The sequence below is a fragment of the Jaculus jaculus genome, chromosome 13, assembly GCF_020740685.1.
Source record: "Jaculus jaculus isolate mJacJac1 chromosome 13, mJacJac1.mat.Y.cur, whole genome shotgun sequence".
NCBI classification, from domain to species: Eukaryota; Metazoa; Chordata; class Mammalia; order Rodentia; family Dipodidae; genus Jaculus; species Jaculus jaculus.
Window position 1 is genome coordinate 27,828,825 of NC_059114.1, and position 14,744 is coordinate 27,843,568.

The following is a 14,744-nucleotide window of genomic DNA, read 5'->3' on the forward strand; positions in this document are numbered from 1 at the left end:
CTCTCACGGGCTGGGGCCGCGCGATGCCACTCTGGAGGTTTTTCTCCAAACGCAGGACGCCAAAGCCGTGCTGGGGGCGGGACCAGTCTCTAGACTACAGCTCCCAGCAAAATCCTGGGCTCCTCCTTGCTGACTTCCTAAGGTGAATGGAGCGTGGCATGATGGGATATGTAGTTTCTAAGCGGCTGGACGCATTGTTTGCGTTGCATTCTGGGATTGATCCTTTCTAAACCGGATCACAAAGCGTTAGAACGACGTGGATTGTTCCTGTGACCCATGTAAGGCTTGAGAATCAGGGCACCACACATGACTTGTCACAAACTGGACTGTGCGTGCACAACAGCGAAAGAAGGAACCTTAGCTTTTTCACAGGAGGATCATGCTTATAATTCCAGCACTTGGTAGGAGGATCGCAGTGAGCTCAGTTAGTCTGGGATAAAGTGACACTCTACTTCAAAAATTAGGGGACTGGAGGGTTGGCTTAGCGGTTAAGGCGCTGCTTGGCTGCGAGGCCTTAGGACTCTTGTTGGATTCTCTATTACCTACGTAAGTCAGATGCACAAGGTGGTGCATGCCTCAGGTTCGTTTGGCTGGAGGCCCTGGCACACGCATTCTTTTGTTATCTGCCTCTTTCATAATTAAAATGTTTTATTTAGGGCTAGAAAGATGGCTTAGCGGTTAAGGCGCTTGCCTGAAAAGCCAAAGGACCCAGATTCGATTCCCCAGGACGCACTTATAAGCCAGATGTACTAGGTGGTGTATATGTCTGGAATTCATTTGCAGTGGCTAGAGGCTCTGACACACCCATTCACCCTTTCTCATTCCTGTCTCTCTATAATAAGGAAATAAAATGTTTTAAAAAGTATTTATTTATCTAAGAGAGAGAATAATTTACAACAGGTGTGCCAGGGCCTCTAGCTACTGGAAACAAACTCCAGATGCATGCACTGCCTTGTGCATCTGGCTCACGTGGGTACTGGGAAATTGAACCTGGATCCTTAGGCTTCAGAGGCAAGTGCCTTAACCACTAAGCCATCTCTCCAGCCCCAAATTATATATATACAAAATATTATATATAAGTAATATATATTATATATAATTATTTTTTTATTTTTCCATTTTTCAACGTAGAGTCTCAGTCTAGCTCAGGGTGACCTGTGTAGTCTCAGGGTGCCCTCAAACTCATGATGATCCTCCTACCTCGGCCTCCCAAGTGCTGGGATTAAAGGCGCGTGCCACCACACCTGGCTAAAATATTTTTCAAAAAGTAAAAAAACAGGGGCTTGAGAGATGGCTTAGCGGTTAAGGCGTTTGCCTGCAAAACCAAAGGATCCCAATTCAACTCTCCAGGACCCACGGAAGCCAGATGTACAAGGGGGCGCATGCATCTGGAGTTTGTTTGCAGTGGCTGGAGGCCCTGGCGTGCCCATTCTCTCCCTCTTTCTGCCTCTTTCCCTTTCTCAAATAAAATATATTTTAAAAAATTTAAAAAACATGGGCTGGAGAGATGGCTTAGCGGTTAAGCGCTTGCCTGTGAAGCCTAAGGACCCCGGTTCGAGGCTCGGTTCCCCAGGTCCCACGTTAGCCAGATACACAAGGGGGCGCACGTGTCTGGAGTTCGTTTGCAGAGGCTGGAAGCCCTGGCGCGCCCATTCTCTCTCTCTCCCTCTATCTGTCTTTCTCTCTGTGTCTGTTGCTCTCAAATAAATAAATAAATAAAAATTATTAAAAAAAATATAAAAAAACAAATTAGCTAGGTCATTATACTATGTTAAGGTTTTTTTTGTTTCTTATTTTTATTTATTTATTTGAGAGTGACAGACAGAGAAAGAGGCAGGTAAAGAGAAAGAATGGGTGCACCAGGGCCTCCAGCCACTGCAGAGGAACTCCAGATGCCTGCGTCCCCTTATGCATCTGGCTAACGTGGGTCCTGGGGAGTTGGGCCTTGAACCGGGGTCCTTAGGCTTCACAGGCAAGCGCTAAACCGCTAAGCCATCTCTCCAGCCCTACTATGTTAAGTTTTTCTGGTGACTAAAGATGCTTGATTTCCTCAGTACCCACATAAGGCCAGATGCACAAAGTGGCACATGTGTCTGGAATTTATTTGCAGTGACTGGAGGCCCTGGTGTGTCCATTCTCTCTCTACTTGCAAATAAATAAACAAATAAATATTTAAAAAATAAATGGTTGGCTTAGTTATAATGGCAATACTGCTGGCAAAAAGTAGATATGTTACGCAGAAAATTCTGACCTGCCCAGACAAACACAGCATGAACATGTGTATGCATACACACACACTTCATTGAAAGTTAATTAAAGTTAGATATGGTGGTACAAACCTTTAGTCCAAACACTGGAGAAGCAGAGGTAGGAGAATGGTTGAGTTGGAGACTGCTTGAGGTTACAAAGTAAACTGTTTTCAAGTCAACCTGGGCTAAGGTGAGACCCTGCCTGGAAAAAAACAAAAGTCAATAAAGGGCCAGGCATGGTGGTGCACACCTTTAATCCCAGCACTAGAGAGGTAGAGGTAGGAAGACTGCCTTGAGTTTCAGGCCAGCCTGAGACTCCATAGTGAATTCCAGGTCGGCCTGAGCTAGAACAAGACCCTACCTCAAATATATGTATAAATATATAAGTAGAAGAATAGATTAATGGGGGTGAAAAGGGCCAAAATGAGGTCTGGGGAAGAGATTGAGTAAAGAAAGGAAAGGTGGAGGAACAGCTAATCAAAATCTAAGAGGATATAAATAAAACATATGTAATCCTACTTTTTTGGACAATGGAACACTCAGGAGCCATAGATTGTTGCTAGAAAATTTTCAGTGCCAGGGATGGGATATCTTCCAGTGAGTTGTTGGCCAGGAAGATCCCTGATGCCCCCAAAACATTATAGGCCATTGCCGAGACCCTTGGTTTCCCACCAGGAATAGATGGTAAGACCCTATTGCTGAAGACTCCATATACTTGGGCTGCAAGGCCACTGAGAAATCTTGCAGGATATGAGCCGATAACCTCTTCTATGTAGACCAGCTGACAGAAAGCTTGAAGAAGCCATTTTGCATGCAGTTCAATGGGAGAAAGAGATACCACCAGTGAAGATACCCATGAGTGGACCCTGAAAGCCTTATAATTGGCCAGCCAGGCCAATGAACCAATGGGTGCAATAGTGGCACGTCTGTTATGGGGGAAGCCAACTGCCCTTTAATTGGACTGGAGGCCTGCTCTATGCAGCAGAACACAGCCCTGATACTGAAAACTTAAAACGGGTAGTCACAAGCCCTAGGGGTGTAATATCTGCTGTTGTCTAACTAAATGTATATACTATGCTTATCAAACTGCCCAGTAAGCACTTCTGTTAATGTTCACACCCTTATATTAGTGCAACTCTCACTTTTGGTTGAGAATCTTCTCTTTTCAGATGGCAGTGACCTTGGGACGACTCAGAAGGTATCATGGTGATGGAAAGAATGACTGCAGTGCTCCGTACTGCAATATCTGTATCACACCTTCCAAGGTTCAGGGTCTAATGCGGAAGAGGTGGTGGAAAGAATGTAAGAGCCAAAGGAAGGGCAGGACTCCATACAACATGCTCCCTCCAGACACAAAATGGCCTGGATAGCCATGGCCTCACAGTGCCTGACACTTACCTGCATGAGACCATCATAAGAGGAGGAAAAGATCAAGACATCAAAAGTAAAAGAGAGACTTATTGAGATGGGGAGGGGGTATGATGGAGAGTGAGGTTTCAGAGGGAGGGTATTACCATGGGGTATTTTTTATAATCATGGAAGTGTAAAATAAAAAAAATTTTTTTTAAGTCAATGAAGGGAAATGAGATAAAGGTGTAGTGTGTTTGCTAGGATTCTGACTTAAAACTGGCTAAGTGGTCATTTGATGGGCTAAGGTTTGGGGTGTAGAGGTGGTTCTGGTTTGGACATTACCTTGAGGCATTGTGTGTGTGTGTGTGTGTGTGTGTGTGTTTCAAGGTAGGGTTGTTAGGCCCAGTTCTCAGCGCCCCCTGTGACCACCAAGGAGAACCAAACACATATGCAAAGGCAAGGAGCTTTATTTCGGGACTCGAACTCTTGACTTCACCAATGCAGTGGATCCGTACAAGAGCCCTGAGCAGCAGGGGGGCAGGTTTTTTATGGGGATCTGAACAAAGAAGGAGGGGAATGGTTACATGATTGGTTCTAAGGGGGTGTGCGAGGACATTTTTGGTTAACTTGCTTAACTCTTGTCATCAGACCGCTGGTCAGCAGATTCTTTGCAGACTCTTATCTTTTGCAAGATGCCAGATGTCCTGCAGTTAGGTATTTCTGAAGGATTCTGGGGTAGGGGCTTCCCAGAAGTCTGAAGTCTAGGTGGGGGGGTGCTGCAGTTAAGCAAGTAAGCAAGGTTTACTGAAGCAGATGTCAGCATGTTAGCCAGTTAGTTCCTTATCTAAGTCTATTTTAAAATGTCTGTACTGCTGTCTGGCTTTAAGGCTGTAGAGACCAAGTATATAAGGGTCCAGCCATGGTTGAAAGTAAGGTTGTTAGCCATGGGGACCAGTTGAACATAGATTCATACCAGTTTTGATCCTTTTGTCTAGCTTTAGCTCTTTTGTTTAGCTTTTTGCGGACCACAGCTAAACTATCCCTAACAACTCCTGAGTTGTTGGTATAAAAACAGCATTGTTTCCCCAGTGCTTGGCATAGTCCTTCTTATTGTAGGAAGAGTAAATTTAATCCCCTTTTATTTCTCCCTCTCATGAGAAGGCACTCCAACTGCTTTAGGGGACTGGGACGAAGACATCAGATCATTTGCTACTTCCTGCTGAATGGGACGCGACGTGGGGATTTGTTGCAGTTAGAGAGTCTCTCCCAGAGAGGGGAACTATTTCAATAAACCACAGAGTGTAGGAAGATATTCTTGGGAGAGAACACTGGGGAGAAAGAATAAATGTAAGGAATTAATGAGAAATGAGCACATAGCAAACTGGTCCTTTTTGAGGTTGAGGGAATTCAGGTTGACAGGCTTGTATTGTCTCAGGACTATCTGAGGATGAGCTAGCTGAGATTTTCTTCCAGAGCTGTTCATTAAATGGTACAGTAGTATTTAACATGGCTTGTAAAACAGATGAAACATTAGCAGAGTTATCAGAAACATACATAACATTTAATCTTGCTAATAGAGAGTTATTGGGTGCCATTAAAGGCTGTGTAAATATATTTTTAAATCTTTGGTTATATATTTCTCTCTGAGTGTTTAAAACCATGCAGACAACTACAATTTAATTAAGGATTGATTTTGGAGGTCATTAATGGCTCTCCAAAGAGACTTTAGGGACCTGGGAGTAGCCCTGTAGCTTACTGGTGTCTTCTGTCAGGATGAGTCAGGGCCATGCTGGCCAAGTAGTTTTCCCTTCTTTGGGAAGTCAGGAAGACTGATTGCTTCTCAATTGTGACTTTCCTATTGGAGACTATACACCAATTTTGTTTGGGTCTTCATATCCTCCCTGCTCAGGAAGACAGGTGACTTACCAGGGGGCCAGTGTAGAAGTGTCCCATCATCTCCAGTGGCCTCATGACCTGGGAGCACAGGCCAAAATATTGGCGCCTCTTGCTCTGATGATTCCAATTGGCTTTGGCTTCAACGTAGGTAATTAACACACTTAGAAAGGAAGTTACACCAGCCTGGATGTATGTACATATAGAGCACATTTGATTACTGAAATAGACTTAAAGAATGGCACAAAGGCTTCTAAAATTATGTTGTCCTATCTTTAAAATTTTGGTTGTACTATGGCAGCATAAGCCTTATATATGAGGTATAGAGTAGACCCATCTCACATTTTAAATATCTAATACTCATAAATATCTTATATTTTAAATATCTAATATTTATAAATATAGGCAGAACCTGCTACCAGTCTTGAAAACAGTACCAATTGATGTACAGACTAACTCATTTCACCTAGAAATTGTCAGAAAAGGACAAGTAAGGCAGTATAAAGTCTTAGCACCTGTGTTTGAAAACATCTTTGATTAGTTCAGATACCTGTGTTGGTACAAATTTCCCAAAGAACACTGGAAACAGAACCACAGAGCTTGAAATTATTTTTTAAACCAAAACAGCTAGCTATATTTTAATATAACCCTTGATAAATCTTTTTGAAAGGAAAAAAACATTATTTGTCAACCCATGATTTTGGCTTAAACTTGATAGCTATTGATTTTATGTACCACAGAAATTTTTATTAACATAAAAATAATTTTATGTTTTATCTATGACTTAAATTTGATAAAACTTAAGCAAGCTATCCCAACATATCCCAGGAAGATGAAAGTTATCATTACTGAAATTAAATCATTTAAACCTAAGTGATTAAACCTAGTTATGACCATTCAATAGAATTAGCATAAATAAGAAAGAAGCTATTTTTAAAGTCACAGTGTCTTTAGGTATGAGTACTTTACCTTTGGAAATTAACCATTGCTATGAGAGCCTTTATAATTTACTTTACTGAGAGTGTCTTAAAGCCAGTTTTATAACCCTGAAATCATAACAAGTTAGCATCAATGACCTGTTAATGAGTGAGGCCTTATCATAAGACAGTTTCTCCACTGATTAAAACCTTGGCATCAGGTAAGCATTAGATTTAATCCAATTAAATGTTTTAATGAAGGGGCCGTTACCCTGATATACACATTGGGTAAGACTGATGCTTGTCTTATGTAAGGAGTTTGTAACCTGATTAATTACCTTGATTCAGTTTAGCTATTTAACATTTTGTCTAGTGAGAAACTTTATCTAACAGATATGACTAGGTGTTCCAAAGAGAAGAACTAAAGAGAACCACAGTTATATACTATACTCCTTTTTCCTTGTCAAGAGATAGTTGGCCATTTTTCTCTAGTCAGAGTCTGGGGGACACATGGCTTAAACTTGCATGGGGTCTGAGATAAAGGAGGTTCCATCTGTTTTTTTCAGAGTCCAGCTTTCTATGAATTTAAGTAGCATATGTTGGAAAGCAAGAACAAAATGAAATTACAGAGCAGAGAGATAAGCATCCTGACATTCCTGTCCTATTCTGAAGTTGTTTCTACATAGCAAATTTACCCATTTGCAAAACACAAGGTGATAGATTCTTGTCTATGTTTAACCTGGTGAAACCTCCAATTACATCTGACTTTGTGACCCACCTAGCATAAGCATCACCCATGTCTAATATAAAATGAATTTAGATTAAGACTATGTCCCTATATAAAACTTTTAGAGTATCCTTAAGAGTCTGTAAACAGTTGAAAAATCTCTGACTTTAGTCATGGTGTTTAGGTTTAACCCGAAAATTCTTTCCTATATACGCACATCTTTATTTACCTACTTTAACATTTTTATCTAAGTACCACTCAAAAGGCATTTTTTTTAAAAAAAAAGACATTTCTTTTTTTTTTTTTTTGACATTTGTATGTTTTATTTATTTATTTATTTATTTATTTATTTATTTATTTATTTATTTGAGAGCGACAGACACAGAGAGAAAGACAGATAGAGGGAGAGAGAGAGAATGGGCATGCCAGGGCTTCCAGCCTCTGCAAAGGAACTCCAGACGCATGCGCCCCTTGTGCATCTGGCTAACGTGGGACCTGGGGAACCGAGCCTCGAACCGGGGTCCTTAGGCTTCATAGGCAAGTGCTTAACTACTAAGCCATCTCTCCAGCCCTCCAGTTTCTTTAATCAACTTATCTCATTCCATTATTAACCATCTTTCTTACAAGGCTATTATGAAAAACTACACCAAATTAATCAATCCTATTACTCAGTAACAAGTGAGTAGTCTAAAAAAAACTTTATGTCATTTATATCAATAAGACATTAAACTAAGACAAATATTGTTGCTATCTTGAGGCAGGCTGGCCTAGAAGTCAGGTCTGTTGCCTCCTCCTTTTAAGTACATTGTAATTTTTTTTAAATACCTTTTAAATTACCACTTTAGAGAGAATTCTGTTGTTTTTAATAATCTTCTATGAAAGTTGAAGTTGACCTAGAACATACATTTAGTAATTATATTTATGATATCATGTAACAAAGTTGACTTTTTTTTTTACATAAAACTTTAGGTTTTTTTTTTTTTTTTTTTTTTTGGTTTTCTAAGGTAGGGTCTCACTCTAGCTCAGGCTGACCTGGAATTCACTATGTGTTCTCAGGGTGGCCTTGAACTCTCAGCGATCCTCCTACCTCTGCCTCCCGAGTACTGGGATTACAGGCATGTGCCACCACGCCCAGCTTAAAACTTTAGTTCTTTATAGGCTGCAGTTAAATATGACTTTTTTTTTTCTTTCTTGCCACTTTTTGGTGCGGCTGGGCGGGGCTTGTATCACCATTGATCAGTCTTGCTTTACTCCCGGCACTCTCCAGGGGTCCGGTCCAGTACATGTGGGGGTAATGGCCAAGAAGACTGCCTGGAGGTCAAGGATTCTGACTACCTGAAGGGGAAAGTGGGGGTGGGGGGCTCAGGACTGCCAGGAGGCCTCTAAAGAAGGCAGCCTACTGGAAGGCTGCTGAAGAAGGAGTGGGGCCCACTAGAGGCCACTGGGAGAGGAGGCAGAGACATGGCACCTGCATGGGCATAGGGGCCATTGTCTATCTGCCACCTGATTCTGAACTAAGCCTCTTTTGGAGCTCTGGCAAAGCTGGCTTGTAGTTTTGCTGCTTAAAGGCAGTGAGGGGAAATTTCCTTCCTGAACTTTTTATTTCCCAGCCAGATAAGCTATGCGGGTCCACATGGATGTCCAGAAATCTAGAAATGACTTCGACGACTTTTTCCCAAAAGGAGCCTGCCTCCCTCTGGGAGGGCTAATTCCCTTAACTTTCAGAAAAGCTCTTATTCTGTGAATCTGAGATGTATATCTATCTATCTATCTATCTATCTATATTTATATATATTTTGGTGGGAGGCAATGTTACCCATGACAGAGAAAGATTAGAAATGCCAAGACCAGAGAGCAACATTCCTGAGGGCTGATTAGCTCATGGGGGATCCCCCAAAGATCTGGGCGTGAGCCTGTCCACAAGTTTAAGAGGCTGGCGACCTGCCCTACAGGCTTTTAAGAGGTTGATATGTTACCAGGTTTTTTTTGTGTGTCAGAGAGAAATAGATAGAGGGTTTTTGCCAGCACCCAATGGGCTGTCGGGGTCCAGGCAGAGGATGGCTGGCCTTCAGTCAATACCGAAGAGTGGCCTCGGCCAAGAGACATTAGTTGCCAGTTTTTCATGTCTGGTCCCACACAATGGTGCAAACTGAAAATAAAGGAGAAGAAAGAGAAACCTGCCAGCCCTCAAAACATGGAGGCAAGGCTGCATGGGCTGATGTCTCCCAGTCCCTCTGGGAGAGCACTCACCCACCCTGTCCATCTCATCACTGCCTCCCACAAGAATTGGGGCTGAGGCTTCAGTAGTGGGCTTGGTGTCTCTTTGAGTGTAACTGCCAGCACCTGTAAAAGAAGCGGCAAGGAAGGGAGGAAAGACTTCACCCAGGGGAGAGGCTCTTCTATCAGGTTCCTCCAGGTCACAATATAAGGGATTTGATCAGGGTGTCCACTCCTAGGGCGAAAAACAATTTTTTCCAACCTCAAGTATAGTATTTAGATGAAAGGTCCCCTCTGGTGGCCATCCTACATTGACCTCTAGTGGCCATCCTACATTGAAGGTGGGCCATTCAGAGAAACAAACTGTAATCCATCTGTCTTTTTTAAAGTTTACACTGCTGTTATGGGCAACTGCTTTGACGTCCTTCCAGAGTCCTAAAGGGGAGGAAGGAATCTGTCCCATGTTACTGAGTCAGGGGAGGAACGTCTGTAGGATTAGGGCAATAACAAGACACACAAATATTACAGACACACAGGGCCCCAAAAAACAGATGCACACTACAGATTCAGATCCATGGAGGCCAGAAGAGTCTGAGTCCTTAGGGGACGGCTCAATAATGCCAAACACGGTACAGATGGGAGTTGGTCTCCCCAGCAGGTTTGCTCTGTCAGGGACAGAGACCCCACTCAGATTAGCAGGTTTGCACCGTCCCAGAGGACAGAGCCCCCACACAGATCAGCAGGTTTACTCTGTCAGGGACAGAGCCTCCACTCAGATTAGCAGGTTTTCTCTGTCCAGGACAGAGCCCCCCTCAGATGAGGGGGCAGGACATCTCGTGCCTCCTCCAGGCCTGTCCTTATGGTGCGTCCACCAGGATGTATGACTTGATCAGAATAACAGAATTACAGATGCCATGGATGCGGCTTGCCGGAAAACTGAAAGTTAAAAAAAAAAAAAAAGGGAAGAAAAAGGAAAAGGAACAAAAACAGAAACACACTTACCAGCTGGCAACCTGAGCTTCACATGTTGAGGGTCCTCAGGATCTCTGGGGGGGATCCCGGATGAGCCCCCAAATGTTATGACCAGTTCTTGGTACCCCTCAGTGACCACCAAGGAGAGCCAAACATGTATGCAAAGGCAAGGAGCTTTATTTCGGGCTTACGCTCAGACTCTTGACTTCACCAACGCAGTGGATCCGTACAAGAGCCCTGAGCAGCAGGGGACAAGTTTTTTATGGGGATCTGAACAAAGAAGCAGGGGAATGGTTACATGATTGGTTCTAAGGGGGCGTGTGCGGGGACATTTTTGGTTACTTGCTTAACTCTTGTCATTAGACCTCTGGTCAGCAGATTGTTTGCAGACTCTTATCTTTTGCAGGACGCCAGATGTCCTGTGGTTAGGTAGTTCTGAAGGGTTCTGAGGTAGGGGCTTCCCAGAAGTCTGAAGTCTGGGTTGGGGGGGGTGCTGCAGTTAAGCAAGTAAGCAAGGTTAACAGAAGCAGAGGTCAGCTTGTTAGCCAGTTTATGGAAGTCTATTTTAAAATGTCTGTACTGCTGTCTGGCTTTAAACAAGGCTGTAGAGACCAAATATATATTTTTTAGTCTCTCAGTGTCTCACTCTGGCCCAGGCTGACCTGGAATTCACTACATAGTCTCAGGGTGGCCTTGAACTCATGGCAATCCTCCTACCTCTGCCTCCCGAGTGCGCCACCACACCCGGCTTTGGCTCTTTTTTTTGACCACCTCTTTCAGAATGGTCTAAGAGCCTTGTGGTAAGAAATGTTTCGCTTAGTGCTGAACTAAGTTACTAAGAGACTTAGCCCAGTCTCTTCTCGGCACTTTGATAAGTTAGGAGTCCCATCAGTGGTCACCACAATCTGAAAAGATAAGATTCTCTAATCAAAATTGAGAGTAGCATTAATATGTGGGCATAAACATAGTATTTAGGGCTGGGGAGATTGCTCAGCAGTTAGTTATAGGCACTAACTTGCAAAGTCTGCCAGCCTTACGTTTCCCAGTAACCATGTAAAGCCAGATGCACATAGTGGTGCATTTATCTAGAGTTTGTTTGCAGGCCCTGTTGCTCCCATCCCCTCTCTCATTCGCTGTCTCTACTTGCAAATAAAAATATTTTAAAAAAGCTGGGCATAGTGGCGCACGCCTTACGCCTTTAATCCCCGCACTTGGGAGGCAGAGGTAGGAGGATTACCGTGAGTTCAAGGCCACCCTGAAACTCCATAGTGAATTCCAGGTCAGCCTAGGCTAGTGAGACCCTACCTCGAAAGACCAAAAAAAAAAAAAAAAAAAAAGCTGAGCATGGTGGTGCATGCCTTTCATCCCAGCACATGAGAGCAGAGGTAGGAGGATCACTGTACGTTCCAAGGCCAGCCAGACTACATAGAATTCCAGATCAGCCTGGACTAGAATGAAATACCTTGAAAGACCAAAAAAGAAAGAAAGAAGAAAGAAAGAAAGAAAGAAAGAAAGAAAGAAAGAAAGAAAGAAAGAAAGAAAGAAAGAGAAAGAAAGAGAGGGAGGGAGAAAGAAAGAAGGAAGGAACGAAGGAAAGAAAGAAAGAAGGAAAGAGGCCCACAAAAATAAACAAGTATTCAGTACTCAGAGGGCAGTTTGGTGGGCATACTACATCCATTTAGCCAGACAACAGTGGTAACTCCCTATTTAAGGCTTATGAGTTTTCCAGTCACAGGTGTGTATTTATTTATTTATTTTGTTTTTTTTGAGGTAGGGTCTCACTCTAGTCGAGGCTGACCTGGAATTCACTGTATGTAGTCTCAGGATGGCCTCGAATTTACAGTGACCCTCCTACCTCTGCCTCCTGAGTGCTGGGAATAAAGGTGTGCACCACCACGCCCGGCTTTATTTTTAAAATATTTTATTTCCAAGGAGAAAGGAAAGAATGGGCACACTGTACACAAACTCCAGATGTATGCATCACTGTGCATCTGGTTTTTGTGGGTACTGGGTTATATATAGAACCTGTGTCATTAGACATGGCAGATAAGTATCTTAACTGCTGAGCTATCTCTCCAGCTCCCAATCATAGGGTTTAAACTTTTTTTTAAAATTTTATTTTAGAGCAAGGAGAGAATTAGAATGACAGGGCCTCAGCCACTACAATCAAACTTCAGATGCTTGCACTTGCCTCACCTTTATTTCTGGCTTATGTGGGATCTAGAGTTGAACATGGGTTCTTAGGCTTTGCAGACAAGCACCTTAATCACTAGGCTATCTCTGCAGCACCAGTCAAGGCTTTCCTCCCACCCCCTTGGTTTTTTGAGGTAGAATCTCACTCTAACTCAGGCAGACCTGGAATTCACTATGTAGTCTCAGGGTGGCCTTGAACTCATGGTGATCCTCTGCCTCCCGAGTGCTGGGATTAAAGTGGTCCATCAGCAGGGTGTGGTGGCGCACGCCTTTAATCCCAGCACTCGGGAGGCAGAGGTAGGAGGATCGCCGTGAGTTCGAGGCCACCCTGAGACTACTTAGTGAATTCCACGTCAGCCTGGGCTACAGTGAGACTCTACCTCAAAAAAGAAAAAATAAAGTGGTGCACCACCACGGCAAGGCCTTTAAAAAAAAATTTTTTTTTGTTTATTTTTATTTATTTGACAGTGACAGAAAGAGACAGAGAGAGAATGGGCACATCAGGGCCTCCAGCCCCTGCAAATGAACTCCAGACGTGTGCGCCCCCTTGCGCATCTGGCTAATGTGGGTCCTGCGAATCAAGCCTCGAACCAGGGTCTTTAGGTTTCACAGGCAAGCACTTAACCGCTAAGCCATCTCTTCAGCCCACGGCAAGGCTTTTGATTAGGTTTTCAGTACAAGGTATGAATTCCCTTCCATGGAGTAAACTTCAAATCCAACCAGAGGACAGTTTGTTTTTCCCATTAGAAACATGTCACCATTGCACCAATTTTGGCCTGACTGGCCAGCTTCCAGGGTTTAAAACCATTGACGACTTTTCTCCCCCAACAGGCTGCATAATTCCAGAATTTTCTTTTCTTTTCTTACATTTTATTTATTTATGAGAATGGGCATGCTAGGGCCCCCAGCTGCTGTAGATGAACTTCAGACACATGTGCTACCCTGTGCATCTGGGTTATGTGGGTCCTTTGGCTTCTCAGGCAAGCACCTTAATCAGTAAACCATCTCTCCAGCCCTTATTTTTTATTATTTTATTTATCTACTAGAGAATGAGACAGATAGAATGGGCATGCCAGGGCCTCCAGCCACTGCAAATGAACTCCAGACGCATGCACCACCTTGTTTATCTGCCTTATGTGGGTAGATACTGGGGAATTGTTAGTCCAGGCTGACCTGGAATTCACTATGTTAGTTTAGGATGATCTTGAACTCACTTTCTACCTCTGCCTCCCAAGTGCTGGGATTAAAGGCGTGTGTTGCCACTTCCAGCCTTCTTTTCAGAATTTTAATGGCTAGTTAACATGAAGGGTTCAAGCCAGCTCCAGCTTTCAATATCTTAGTGACCAAGCATGAGGATTCTTCAGAAATAAAATCACCACAAAAAACCTAGTTCTGGTGGGCAACCAAGAGCCTTGAAAATAGCCTGAATTGGGAAAATGTGGAATCTCTCTTCAGTGTGCGGAGCCTATCTCCACTTTGGCATCCAAACTCTCTGAACCCCCTCCCCAGATAGGGATTTATTCTAGCCCAGGCTGATCTGGAATTTACTGTCCCAGGCTGGGCTTTAACTCGGTTATCCTACTTGTCTCCCAAGTGCTGGATTAAAAGGTGTAACACCTGACCTCACATGGTTTATTCTTTTTGATTAGCCCTCCTCCCTTTTCCCTGTTCAGATGCCAGGTTTTTATAATAGGGCTAGATCCTAAGTAGCAACAGTATAAATCAACTCACCTATTTACAGATATTTAATAGATAACACCACAGTAATGATAGAAACAAAAAACAGTGTCATCCTTGTACAAGGGCATGTTAAACTTCATTATTTTTGTGTTACCAAAATGAGCACAAAGATATATACGGCCTAGGTTGGCAAATACTTATTGGGGGTTTCTTAGAGAAATATGGGTGACTGAATTGCAGGAAACTGCATCACAGATCATGCTATCTCGAGATTGCTATGCCCTTTTCCTACAAGGGAGCATTAATAGCACCATCACTGTAGATGCAGACCAAGCTGAGGTCTAAGTTTCATTATCACTACGAGCCACTCTCCTTCATGAAAATGGTGGTTATGTCAAGCCTGAAAAGCAAATATGGTAGATTGTACTGGTATATTGCAGGAAAGATTGGAGGGACCTGTGGTGATGCTTACTAGGCAGCTTGGTTTAAAGATCTAGCCAGCCATCATGGCACACACCTTTAATTCCAGCACTTGGGAGGCAGAGG